The sequence below is a fragment of the Chenopodium album genome, chromosome 18 (genome assembly GCF_948465745.1).
Source record: "Chenopodium album chromosome 18, dcCheAlbu1.1, whole genome shotgun sequence".
NCBI classification, from domain to species: Eukaryota; Viridiplantae; Streptophyta; class Magnoliopsida; order Caryophyllales; family Amaranthaceae; genus Chenopodium; species Chenopodium album.
Genome location: NC_137851.1, coordinates 33,695,453 through 33,710,120, shown reverse-complemented (window position 1 = coordinate 33,710,120; position 14,668 = coordinate 33,695,453). Strand labels below are relative to the sequence as shown.

Sequence of the window (14,668 nt, the reverse complement as noted above, 5' to 3'; positions counted from 1 at the left end):
ATGACTCCAAGGTAGACATTGGCCGCTTGAGGGGCTGGTCGGTGTAAATTACAACCGGATGTGCTAGAAAGTATGGCTTCAGCTTTTTGAAGGCCATATATAGAGCAAGACCAAAATTTTCAACCATGGGGTACCGGAGTTCAGCATTCTTTAACACATGGCTAATGAAATATACCGGGAGCTGGATACCGTCTCGTTCAGCAAGGAGAACAGCACTGAGGGCATGATTTGAGACGGCTAGGTACATGTACAACGTTTCTCTAGGCAAAGGACTAACAAGCCTTGGAAAAGAGTGCAAGTGTTCTTTCAATTTCTGGAAGGCGCCTCAACATCATCCCCCCATTCAAACCTAGTCTTCTTCTTGATTGATTGGAAGAAGTAAAGGCATTTTTCACCTGACCGGCTGAGGAACCTCCCCAATGCGGTCAGGCAACCGGTGAGTCTCTGAACTTCCTTGACAGTGTAGGGTAACTTCATGTCAATCACCGCCTGTATCTTCTCAAGGTTAGCCTCTATCCCCCTTTGATCAATCAGGAATCCGAGAAACTTCCCAGACTCAACACCAAAGACGCATTTCTTAGGATTCAACATAACCTTATGCCGCCTGAGTATGGTGAAGGTTTCTCGGAGATTAGCAAGGTGATCCGCCTGCTGCTTGGATTTGACTATCATGTCATCAATATATGCCTCTACGTTCCTCCCAATTTAATTAATGAAGATTGTATTAATCATCCGTTGGAACGTAGCTGGCGCATTCTTCAAGCCAAACGGCATCACAGTATAACAGAATAACCCCTGATCAGTGACGAAGGCCGTCTTCTCTTGATCTTTTTTCCATAGGGGTATCTGATGGAAGCCGGAATAGGCATCCATAAAACTCATCAAGGCATGACCGGCTGTAGAATCGACTAAGCTATCAATCTTTGGAAGTGGATAACTATCCTTCGGGCATGCCCTATTGAGGTATGTGTAATCTACACACATCCGCCAGGTACCATTCGGCTTCTTTACAAGCACAACATTCGCCGCCCAGTCGGGGAAATTACATGGCCGAATGAACCTAGAATCCAGCAGCTTTTTTACTTCGGCAGCTGCCGCCTGACTTCTTTCCGCGCCGTGATTTCTTTTCTTTTGCCGGATGGGCTTCACTCTTGGATCCACGGCGAGTTTGTGGACAGCGAGATCCGGGCTGATGCCAGGCATCTCTTCCACTTCAAAGGCAAAAATGTCTTTGAATTCTTTCAGCAGAAGGTGCAAATCTTCACCCAGAACAGCATGAGCAATCGTCCTAACCTTTACAGTTCGCTCTGGACAGCTGTCATCCAGAGCAAGATCAATACTTTCACCAGCCGGTTGGGGAAGGAGCTCTTCTAACCGTTCGCCGGTCAGTGATTGCTATTTCTTTTCTTTTTTCACCTCCACCAGCTGTGCAGCTTTCCTTTTCTTTCCGGCTGCTGGTGGGGGTGGACTGGCATCCTTGACATTGTCAAGGTCTATTGGTTCCTTCCCTTGGCCTTCTGCGGCCACAGTATCTTTGACGGCTGAGAGGTAGCACTCCCGAGCTGTCTTCTGATCCCCGTTCAGGGAACCAACAGAGCCATCATCCCGCTCATACTTGATGAGCATGAGAGACGGGATGATTACCGCCTTGGCTTCGTTGAGGGTTGGCCTGCTAAGAATAATGTTGTAGGCGGTCAACTCCTCAACGACCAAGAATCTGACGACAATATGTCGTCCCTGGCCTTTTTCTCCCAGCCGAATGGGTAAGTCAATTCTTCCGGCTGGGTAGACCATCCCACCCCCAAAACCAACCAAGGGGTGGGTGACCGGATGTATGCTGCTGGAGTTGTATTTCAGCTTCTGCAAGCACCGGAGGTTGATGATGTCCGACGAGCTGCCGGTAGCAATAAGGATATGTCCAACCAATTGGTTGGCAACCTTACATTCAATGACGACTGGGTCGTCATGCGGACGGCGGACGCTGCCCCTGTCCTTCTCAGTAATGAGAACGTCTGGGAAGGTGGAACTGGCAGACGCCTGCTCGTCATTATCCTTGTCCATCTTTCGAAGATGGCTTTTGGTGCCCCGGATGGTAGGGCCACAACATGAGAATCCGCCTGCTATAGTGTAGACTGGATCCTTATCGGTATCCGAGCTACTAGTAGGCTGGTGGGTTGTCTTGGAGGACTGACCCTTATTTTTCTTCTTTGCCCCGGCTGGGGACTTAGAAATGTAAGACTTCAACATCCCTTTGTCAGCCAGACGATCCAACGCCTGCTGAAGATTGAAGCAGTCGTTGGTGTCATGGCCTACCTCCTCATGGAATTGGCAGTATTTGTTCTTGTTCCGTGATTGGACTGAACTCTTCATTAGATTCGGCTTCTCAATAGACAGCCGGTACTTTACCTCCATGAGGATGGAATTGCAGTCTTTGTTAAATTCGTACCGGGGAATGTACGGTTTAAACTCCTTCTTCTTCTTCTGGGACGGCTGCTCAGAATCACTGACCGCCAAGACTTCTTTTCTTTTCTTGCTCTCTTCTTTTTTCTTTGCCGGCTGAGCAGACCGGCTCTCTTTTTGCTTGTCGGACTTCTTGGAGTCCGACTGGCTGCCAGGCGTGTAGAGGTCGGTTGCTTGAATATAGCTTTCCGCCTCCCTCAGGGTCGCCTGCAGCGTAAATGCCCCTTTTCTGACAAGGTCGGACTTGAAGTTCGACTCGTCTCTCAGACCCTTAAAGAAGTCTGTAAATGCTACCTCGTCAGACAGCCCCTAGATCTAGATTCTGATCAGGTTGAACCGCTTGACATATGAGCGTAGCCCTTCTCTCTCTCCCTGCTTAATGGTGCTCAAGTCTAAACTTGTTTTCTTAGCAGGGATGTTCATTGAGAAGTTGGTGGCAAACAAGAAGGCTAGCTTCTTGAAGCAATCAATAGATTCGGCTGGCAAGTTGCCAAACCATTGTTGGGCAATGCCCTTCAATGTAGCCGGAAAACAACGACACCAGGTGGCATCGTCCCAACCCTGTAAACACATAAGGTTGGTGTATGCCATTAGGTGGTCTTCAGGGTTGGTGGTACCATCATAAGTACCCACCAACACATTCTTAACCTTGGCCGGCTGGGCCGCCTCGGTTATATTCTTGGCGAACGCAGAAGGCTGTTCACCAAGCTTCAGCAGCCGGAGCTGCCAGTCTAGTGGCTGGACATTGTTGTATGCCGCCTAACCTCCGAATGGGGGTAGCTGCATAAATTGGAGGCCATATTACCCATACTGCACCTGGGGTGCGTATGGCATAGACCCTATCATGAGTTGAGGTTCGGTGTTGAAAGTCTTGCCACCTGTCCGACTCTCATGCAAGGATAATGAGTTCCTTGCAGAAGTTTCTCTGAAGCTGTCTGGAAAACTTGATGTAGAAGCCGACTCAGACAACTGCTGCTGTCTCCTCCGCTCAATGATATGTCGAGCGTCGAAGGCAGACACCTTGTTAGCCTCCGGCTGTTGTTGCCGGGCCTGCCTCTTGGGCAACAGAATTTTAGCCCAGTCAAGTTTTGCGGCTGCCTTCACCCTGGGATGAGGAGTTGGCTGCCTGTCCCTGACTGCTTCTTCCTCCCGACAGAGGGAGTCTTTTTAGCCGGCTAACCCTTGCTAGAGCCAGCCTTGCTCTTGTTGATCATCTCCTTGATTTCACCCTTGAAGGAGTTCATGAATTTCATGAGCTCATCCCGGGTGACTGGAGCTTCTCCTCTGGCCTTCCGGGTTTCCCCTTCTGGCCGCCCAGAGGGCCGCCTACTTGGACCCGCCTGGTCTAGTTAATCCCTGGAACGCATGGACTTAGAGATGAGGGAGCCATCCCTGGTTGTATAGGTCTCCACATCATCATCCTCATCATCTTCCTCCTCAGTAAAGACCTCCGGCTGAGGCTGGGAAGAAAGCCGAGGAATTCCAAAGCTACCCGGGTGAATAACCAGTTGAACATTATCAAGGTTACCCAGTTGGGTAACAGGCTGCAGAGTAGTAGAGTTAGGAATCGGTATAGAATCTTGAACCATCTTGAGGTACTTTCCCCACAGACGGCGCCAAATGTTTTGGGTGTTTTTGTCCCTCGGGAGAGTTACATCTCGAAGACTGGTCCGACTGGCTTTGTACCTGTAAAATCAACGGAGACTCCGGTTGGGTGGAGCTCCGCCTCCAACGGTCAAGTTAGTAACTTGAAGAAGGATAAAAAGTGCGGAATTTAAGGTGGGGATCTGCTTGGATTCCAAGCTCAGATATTCTCTGACGTGAGAGAAAATGGATGTAATAAATGATTGTCAATTGTCCCCAAAATGAGGGAATATCTCCCTATTTATGGGGTCATGGGGAAAAGTGCCCTCCACTAGGTCAGTCTGACCTAGGGCAGGTGGGTTGCGCCGCAAAAGTGCGGATTTGGGGAATTGGGCCCTTGAAGGCCGCAATTTTGAGAATTGATCTGGGAGTGCCACGTGTTAGCTGGGGATTGGTTAGAGGTGACTTGCCAGCCTTTGACACGTGGCAGGCCCTCATTGGTCCAAGTGTTTAGGGTAAAAATACCCCAAACACGGTGGTTTTTCCTTCATCGCTATGAACTGGTTAAGATACCGAGCAATATAGAAAAATCCATAAGCTCTTGCCTCCGTAGGATCTTTTACTTGTCTCTGGTAGATACAGATTGGATCTTTGACTTTGCGATGAACATCTTCAAACATGATCAGGAAATGTGTAGAGCTAACTTTTCCTTGAACAATTTCAATGTTTGCACTTTGCACTTGGACTTGTTTAACTCTTCTTTTGTATCTTGTTGCCTCATAAATTCTCATAAATATGTACCTCTGAAATTTTGTGAGCTTCTCAACGAAAGTAGTATTATTATCAGGAACTGGTACAATGCTATGGAATTCCATAATCCCAAGCTTTGTAGTGCTCTGCCACATATGGTGTCCTCCATTCCAGAGATTGTGGATGAATTGACACGGTACCCACTCTGGAATTGGTGTTGAACATTATTCTACTTCCCCATATATCATAGACATCATACAACTTGTATGACCTTGATACAACTAAATCGTACCAGAATCTAAAATCGTTATCTTTTATTTTATTTAGTATTATATTCTGAATATCTGGAATGAGTCGCAGGATGATGACCATTACTTCGTACATTAGGAACCTTCGAATTGCTACATGACAACTCTTAATCAAACCATCTCAAGATCTCTCTTTTGATGAAACAATCATGGCCTCCATCAAGGCCCAAGTGGAGGGTGAAAACTGCTCCATTGCTTTATCTGTTTCTTCAATAAGAGTTTTTCTCTCTGCCTCCATCTTTTCTAGTTGATGGGCAGGAGGTTTTTCTGATGTCTTGTGCTTCTTTGCCATTGGCTAATTCTCTAGTTAGACTATCTTCCAAAGAATTCTTCGATCCCTATATATGTTCAACAGTAAAAGAGAATTGGTTAGGCCATAATTGCCAACGCAGGAGTCTCCCTTGCGCTTGCATATTAGACAATTTCTTTTTAACAAAATCAAGTATGCCTTTGCAATCTGTTCTTATTAAGAACTGTTTAGGGGCTAAGAAAATTAAGAAATTCTCGATCCCTCTAATGACTGCAAGGATTTCCTTTTGCATGGTAGGATAATTTAATTCAGATTTATTAAAACTTCCACTGCTATATCTACAGAGTCTTTCTCCTTCTTTGATTTTTAACACAACACTCCAGTGCTCATTACTAGCATCTGTTTCAAGGATTAAATCATCTTCACTAGTAGGTAGTGTTAGTACAGGAAGATCTTTACACATAGCTTTTAAATCTTGAACAATTTTGGAATCACTTCCCTTCCAGTTCCAAGTTATTTCTTTCTTGAGTTTTTGTTGTAATGGTTTTCTTAACAGATCAAGATTTTCTATGAAACCAGAAGCATAAGTTAAACATCCTGGAAATCTTTTTAGTTGTTTTCTATCTTCAATTTTATCTGGGAATTTTCAATCTTTTCCAGAATATGTTTTTGCAATATTATTGGTCCTGCTTTAATCTCTAATCCTAGAAACTCAATTTCGTGTTTAGCATAAATGCATTTATCTTTTCCAAGGATTATACCATGCTCAGCACATTTTTGGGTTACCGCCTTAAGATCATTCATATGTTGTTCTAAATCTTTTGAGAATATTAAAATATCATCTATGTAAACCAAACAACAATGATTAAGTTCTCTAAAAATATTATCCATTCTTCTTTGAAATATCCGTGGAGCATTTTTTAATCCAAAAGGCATTACTAACCATTCATAATTCCCTTGAGGGGCACTACATACAGTTAATGCAATGCTTTCTTCTTCCATTTTAATTTGCCAATAGCCACTCTTACAATTCATCTTAGAAAACCATGTGACTCCTTGTATTCTATTAAATAACACAGTTTTATTAGGAATGTAATAGCCATCAAAGACAGTATTGTCATTTAGCTGTTTATAATTAATGACCATTCTAGCTTTACCTCTTTTTTCTTCTGCATGATTCCTTACCATGAATGCTGGACTATTATGAGGACTTTTGCTATTCCTAATCAACTTTTTATTCAGCAATTCTTTTATTTGTTAATCAAATTTTAATACATCTTGGTAAATATAAACCATTTGTCTTACTCTAATAATTTTATTAGGATTTGTTAGAGTTATCTTAGCAAATGCCTTATCCTTTTCCCAATGTTCTAATGGATTTGTTGAATACAATTTTTCACATAATTTTTCTTGCTGCTTATTTATCTGATCTATTAATGATAAATCACACTCAGAAATTCTAAGTGCAACCTCTTGTTGTGTAGGTGTAACCCTATCACCACGCTGGCTGCGCGCAAATTCCATAGTTTAATGGGTATAAGCCTTTGTTATTTTTTGTATAGGAACAAAATGACCATTAATAGTAAAGATTATTTGATCAATGGTTTGCGTGTAGGGAGAGTATAACCTTTGAAAGTTATTTCCTATTATCATATCATGACTAGGTTGATCAGTAGCCCATAAAATCGGAATAACACATTGAACTCCTTCAATTTCTATTGGTAATTCTTTAATTATTTCCTTATGCATCATGACACTATTTTTAGCAATTCTAACTCGCATAGGAGTTCTAGCCTTTTTCCACAAGAATTCTAGGAATAATGACCTTTTCCCAAAACATGTAGAACAACCACTATCAATATATGCGCATAATTTATATTTATTATAATCTTTAATGCATATATCAATTGGAATATAAATGCTATCAGGATTAGTACTGGATATTTCATTACAGGCTTCCATTTGCATATTGACTTCATCTTCATATACTGGATCACTCATAGTTTTGGTTTTATTTCCAATTACCTTTCTTTTATCAATAATAGAATTATTCGGATCTTCATTCTAAATTAGAACATGAACCAATATCTATACTATGTCTTGCTGGTTGCTTTAAGGCTTTCTTAGCTTCATATTTTTCATTTAACTTTTTTTATTAAAGCCAATATTTCTTCTTCATCTTCTTCGGGTTTCTCAATGACTTGTTTTTTCATCCTTATTATAGTTAAATTTTGTCTACTTAGACTTGGTGTTCTAGGACTCATACTTCTCTGCATTTTAGGATTTGTAGTTATCCCAATATGAATTAATCCTGCTTCATCAATTAACATCTTACTTGACCTATTTTTTACTGCAGGATTCATGAAGAATTCTTCCCAAGTTTTTTCAATTTCAATCTCATTAGGAGTTACTTTTATTGGTGTGATTTTCTTCTTAGGGCCTCCTCCTTGCTCATATTTCTAAGAATCTACTATTTGTTTCTTGAAAGATAAATCTATAGTGTTAACTAACTTATAGACTACCTTCCATCTTAATTATATAGGCCGAGTTCCTTTATGCATGTTTACTCCATCAATTAATAACTTGATTGCTAGAAACTTTGGATCATATGAATCTTCTAAGCTCACATAGTATCTAGGTTCACATATATAAGTTATAGTTCCTTGACTTAAGCTATAAGTGATACCACTAATAATTTGCTCATAGAACTCTTTATGTCTAATATCACAAACAAAGCTTAAACATTTAACATTTTTACCAAAATCTTGTAAAGGAGTTATGTATACTTGCACTGCACCAATACAAATATAACTATAATTTCCTTTTTCTTTATGGTTCTTAATGCTTTTCCAGTTTATGATATTAATTTCTGATGCTTTCTTTTCACAATCCTCAATTACTATACTTCCTTCCATTTCTTCACATACGTATTTAGTTTTAGTTTTAAAGAAAGAAGTTTTAAATATTTTATCTTTAGTGATCTGGGAAAATTCCAACTTTCTTTGTTCATTTGATCTAGGTCTTTATCGTCAATAGAATACTCAACTCTTTTTAGTTGACCTGTAGTCATTTTACTTTTATCCTCATCGTTTGATTCTGAGTTTTCTAATACTTCCCCTTCCATCATGTTATTTATTTCTTCATAATTTTCATCTTCAAACTCATTGTCTTCAGATTCTTCATTATAATCATTTTATTCTTCTATTATTTCTACTATTCCTTTATTATTACTTAAAGCCAATTCTAAAGCTTTGTCTTCTGGTATTTCTATGTAGTCCCAACTACCTAAGGCTTCGATTAGTTTGTGATTAGATTTCTTACATTCATTAGAATAATGTCCTAATTCTCCACAAGACCAACACTTGCATGTTTTCTTTTTCTCAGGACAATATGTTGCTTTTTTTGAAAAACCTACTTGGCTTTCTATATTTGTGTTTATAGTACTTCTTCTTATAGGTTTCTCCTCTTGATCTGTCAAATTTATTTTTCTTATAATTTCTTTTCCTGTTATAGTTTTTCCTTTCACATCCATAGTTATTTGGGAAATCCCAACAAGTGAGAAATTGTCTCTTCATTTGTTGAGTTCCTGTAACCTCTCTCTACATTTCTTTTCAACCCATTTCTTAGGAAAGCAATTCTATTTACTAAAGCATCCCTAGCTAAAAACTTTTCTTTCCATTTTTGGTATTTTTGGTATTTACTAGAGGACTTGGTAATTTATCGTAGAACATTCCAAGATTTGTTTCATTTTCACCAATTTTATAGTAATATGTTTCAAATTCCATAATATAGTTCTCTACATATTTCGTATTACAGATGGACAAATTACTTAACTTTCTTTGATATTCCATTTGTTTTTCATTAGGATCAGCTCTAGGGCTAATAAATTCTAACTCAATGTATTGACATAATTGTCTAAACATTCTAGTCGGAGATTCACTAGCTCTTATTGTAGCTTTGACTTCTTCATCTATACCATCATACCAGTCTTCTACAAAGCCACAAAAACTATGTTCAATATAGTTTAAGAAATTTTCCGATGTCCATTCAGTGTTTAAATTGAGTACACTACTCTTGCTCTTTTTCCACTGATCTAAAACATCTTGTCTATATCTTATACCATCTAACTTAAGCTTATAACCAGTTTGACTTATAGGTTCAAGAGTCACTTCTTCTTGTTTAGGTATTTGGTTAGGCATGACCTTGACACTAAACCGAGTAGTCTTCCCTGGTATGTATCTTGGTCGTGTGCAACTTCCTTCTCCTTGATACCTAGGTCTTTGGATAACATTGTTTACATTAATGTGTACATTAATAATTTCTTCTCCAACATCATTATTATCCATTACTCTTTTATCTATTTTATTTTCAATCTTTTGCTTAACCACTTCTATTGGTAGAAAGTCTAGATCATTTAGTTTAATTAATCCCATTTGTTGATATAAATCTTCCTCTAAAGTAGCATAGTTATTCTCCTCAACTACATTATCAGCCGCAATCATTTTTTCAGAAATTATTTTCATGATATCATTTAGCTTATCAGGGTCTTCTTCTTTATCAAACAAGATTTGCAATTCTTCAATCGTTTTCTCCTGAAGATGATGGCTCATATTTAGTTTCTTTATTATTTTCTTGGTTACTAGTAGGTCTTTTAGGGAGTGACACCGTAAACTTCGTATTTTTATCAAGATTTTGAAAAGGATATTTATATTTATACGGGATAAATTTTTTCTTTACTAGGTGATACTTGATGAGTGCCATTTATGGCACTCATATGGTAGCATTTTAGGACGTTTTCCTTCTATTTTATAGCTTTTCTCTTTAAATAAATCCTTAGTTTTGTTCGTTTATGTTTTAGTTTCTTCGTTTCTCTTATTTTGTGCTTTCTTGTGATATAAGGGTATTTTCGTCTTTTCTACTTTAGTCGCTTTACTTTTTTTTATTGTAAGCTTTGTTCGGGGTCTCGGGATCTACTTTGGAAGGTTCTCCAAGTCTTTTGGATGCTCGGGACAAGACCTCATATCATTCCGTTGGCTAGAGTTCAAGATAAGAAGCAAGCTCCTATTCTTGGCATTAGCGCTCTCACTGATATGTCTACTTCATATGGTGTTTTACACCCATCCCTTGGTCGTAAATAGTAGTGTTTTTGGCTCGTTAGAGCCACTTTTATTACTAATTGGTGTTTTCTAGTGTTTTTGTAGTCCCGGTTGAGTTTTGTAGGGAATTGCATCTTTGGAGCTTTTTCCCGGAATTATTGCGGCACAACTACGAGCATTTAAAGGCATGACTGATTGCTTTTGGACACCGAGTATTCAAGACCCGAAGTGGAGATTCGGATTGGGCCAAGAATGGAGCCCAATCCAAGTCCAGCATATAGCCAGGCCCGATCGGGCGGATGCTCAGAACAAGAGGGCGAAGAGGAAAGGCGGGCCCGATCGGGCAGCCCTTCGCCTGATCGGGCGCGTGTTTCTAGGGAGGCTTCTTCGACAATTACTTACTTTCTATTTAGGAGTAATTTCGAGTTATTGTATAAATACAATTTTAATGCTTTTGCTTAGTACTTCTTCTCTTAGACTTTCTCTCTCTACTTAGCTTTAGATTAGTTTCTCTCTCTACAGCATTGTTCTCCATTTTTGTTCTTAATTTCGATTACTTTGGTAACGATTTCTTCTACTTTAATCTCATTTATTTTACTTTATTTCTTTCATCATGCTTCCTTTAATTGCTTTGTTTAGTTTATGTTCGATTTTGTCTGAGTAGTTTTCTTTCTAGGGTTTATGGGGGTCCACAAATAATTTGAAGGGGTAAATTATTATTGTTGGTTATCAATGCTTGATTAATTTCCTATTGATTGATTTAATGCTATGCAATTAGATTAGGCCTGGTTTAATTGTATGATTTTAGCAATATTGATTAAAGATTCGAGAGACGAGAATTGATGTTTAGGCTTAGTTTCAATAGGCGGACTACTTTATAAATGGTTAAGTCGAGATTCGAGAGATGAGATTTAATACCGGTAAATTAACTCTGTGATTGTAATACGTAGCGAAAGCCCTTTATGATCTGATTAATTGATGCATTGATGATTGATTGTTATGTTTCACCCTGGAATATTGTTTATTGGTGAACCTATGCCCTAGGTTTCTATTTCATTGATTTTCCTCCTACTTTTATTCCTTCCCACTTATACTCTTAGTAGTTTAGTTCCCTTTTATAATAACAAATTGGTTACTTGATAATTTAGATTATATTGATTAATTAGGAATAAATTAACTCGTTTCCCTGTGGTTCGACCCTTCTTCCCTATCTGCATAGTTAGTGGACATAGGTATTATTTTTGATTAGGTGATACGACTTTAGCCTGTCAAAATTTGGCGCCGTTGCCGGGGAGACGGTTTTAATTTTTTATTTCTGATTGTTCTTTGTAGTCTAGATTATTTTCTCTTGTCTCAGAGAACGTTAGTTCTTTGAGGCAATTCTCATATTTGTCTTTTAGTTCTTTGTTTATGCCTAGGGGTTCCAGATCAGGTTATATTCTATTCGATCATGAGATCGAGCGCTCTTTCCATAGACAAAATAATCTCTACAGACAAATCCTGGCAGGTTCTGGGAGTAACGATATTCCTAATGATCCGCCAACTGATTCTAGTGATTCAGAAGTTCCTTCATATTCAGAATCAGAGATGACAACACCTAAGAAGCTCAGGGATTACTCGCAACCGTCCCTGACGGATGTTCCACACCTTTCGCCTACTCCAGATCTCGAGGGAGTCCAGTTCGAGATCAAGCCCCAATTCATAACTATGATAGAAAGGAAGCAGTTCAGTGGAGCCAAGGGTGAAGACCCAAATCTTCACATTGCAGATTTCTGTCAGTACTGCAATACTATTAGACAGAATGGGGTTACGCAGGACCAGATCAGGGAGATTCTTTTTCCCTTTTCATTATGTGGAAAAGCTAAACTGTGGTTTAATGGTTTGAATAGAACTGCACTAGGTATTACTAACTAGGAAACTCTTGCTTTGAATTTTTATAACAAATATTACCCTGTAGAGAAAACAGCTCTATTGAGAAGTGCAATTCAGAATTTTGCCCAAGAGCCAGATGAAGCGCTATATGAAGCTTGGGAGAGATTCAAAGATCCGCAGAGGGAGTGTCCCTATCATAATCTGGCATAGTGGTAGTTAATTCAAGCCTTTTACAACGGATTAGGAAATACATCCAGGACGATTCTAGACTCCGCGGCTAGTGGTAGATTTATGAATCTTAATGTTGATGATGCAGGTCAAGTTATTGAAGATATGGCAATACATAATTCCCAATATGGGAATTCTAGAGGCTTTGCGAACAAAGGCAAACACCATGTTGATCCAGTATCCATTTTGCAAGCCCAACTTACATCTATTTGCCAGAAACTAGATAGTCTTAGTACTGCTATTCTTACTTCTGTTGCTAATGTTTCTGCTGTTTCTAATAATTCTAATGAATCTTTTTGTGAAAATTGTGGTATTGTAGGACATTGGGAGCAAGATTGCAGGAGTTCTATAGAGCAGGTTAATGCCTTCCAAACCTATAGGCAAAGTAACCCATACTCCAACACCTATAATCCTGGCCTCCGGAACCATCCATACCTATCCTATCGGAGTACCAATGTTCAAAATCCTTCACCTCCACAACAACCACAACAACCACAACAAGCAACCCCTTCACAGCAGAAATATTACCATCCCCACTTTAACCAAAAAGCCCCAGCATAAACCCCTACTCCATCTTCTGACCCTGCATTGTCAGAAATTAGAGCGATGTTAACTAATATGCAAAAGCATATGGAGAGTAGAGATACACAGATTGACTCAATTATAGCCCATAATAAAGTCATGGATACCCAAATTGCCCAATTATCTTCTACTCTACAAACTCGCTAGCAGGGAGTTCTACCATCGCAAGGAATACCACCTACGGATCATGCAAATGCAATTACCCTGAGAAGCGGTTCACACTACGACGGGCCCCCTATGCCCAAAGAGGATGAATCTGATTTAATTAAAATTGCTAATCCTGATTCCGTTATACCTGATGTTCCTGCAGGACTCCAGGGTAAAACTAACAATTCTGATACTACATTACAGGTAACAACTTCAGGGAAGGATATTACTCAGGAGAAGAGTAGGGAAGCACAACAACTAGTTATCAAACTACCATTCCCAAATCGTCAATTAAAAACTAAATTGGATAAGCAGTTTGGTAAGTTTTTGGAGGTTGTGAAAAATTTGCAGGTAACAGTTCCCTTTACAGAACTTATTACACAGGTTCCTGCATATGCTAAATTTATGAAAGATATTCTGACTAGGAAAAGGGCCTTTAATGAGGTAGAAACTGTAGCTTTTACAGAGCAATGTAGTGCTTTACTGCAAAATAAATCCCCTCCTAAGTTAAAGGATCCTGGTAGCTTTTCTATCCCTTGTCATATTGGTAATGTCTTCATTGATAAAGCATTGTGTGATTTGGGTGCTTCTGTTAGTGTTATGCCATCGTCTATATGTTCTAAACTTAATATGGGTGATTTAAAAGTTACTAATATTACTCTGTAAATGTCAGATTGTTCTGTTAAATACCCCTTAGGTATTTTAGAGGATGTCCCTGTTAGAGTTGGTAAATTTTTTATCCCTGTTGATTTTGTTGTTTTAGACATGGCTGAGGATACTCAAATTCCCATTATATTAGGTAGGCCTTTCCTCCATACTGCAGGAGCCATAATTGATGTTAAAAATGGTAAACTAACCCTTTTTGTTGGAGATGATAATATCACTTTTAATTTAGGGAAGGTTTTGAAAGGACCCATGCTAGAGGAAAATTGTTGTTTAATTGATGTGATTGATATAATGGATGATATATGTGAAGAAAGCTTACCACAGGTTCTTGCAAGGGATCCCTTGGAAGAAATACTTTGTGGAGATTTGTCTACAAGTGATGTGAGTATTTGGAGCAAAGAGGTGGATGCCATTGAGAAAGCTCTTGCCATAGAAGAACTCGATCCTAAAGAGAGTAAGAAGGTAGTAAAATTGGTTCAGGAATCAAAACCTGCAGAGGTGAAGAAACCTGAACTGAAACCTCTCCCTTCTCATTTAAAATATGTTTTTCTTGATGAGCAGGAACTGTACCCCGTGATCAGTAGTACTGCACTTGATGACCCTCAAACTTCCCAACTTCTAGAGGTTCTTAGAACCCACAAAAGGGCAATAGGGTACAGTATTGATGATCTCAAGGGTATTAGCCTTGATTTTTGTATGCACGGGATATATCTTGAGGACAACTA

At 39.3% G+C, this 14,668-nt stretch overlaps 1 non-coding gene across 1 annotated transcript; it reads right to left on the bottom strand.

Annotated features, from left to right (window-relative positions):
* Positions 1-12,416: 12,416 nt before the first annotated feature.
* Positions 12,417-12,523, bottom strand: LOC145593322 (small nucleolar RNA R71). Its single transcript, XR_014102669.1, has one exon. It is a non-coding gene; the product is annotated as a small nucleolar RNA R71 (small nucleolar RNA).
* Between the last annotated feature and the right edge of the window lie 2,145 nt (positions 12,524-14,668).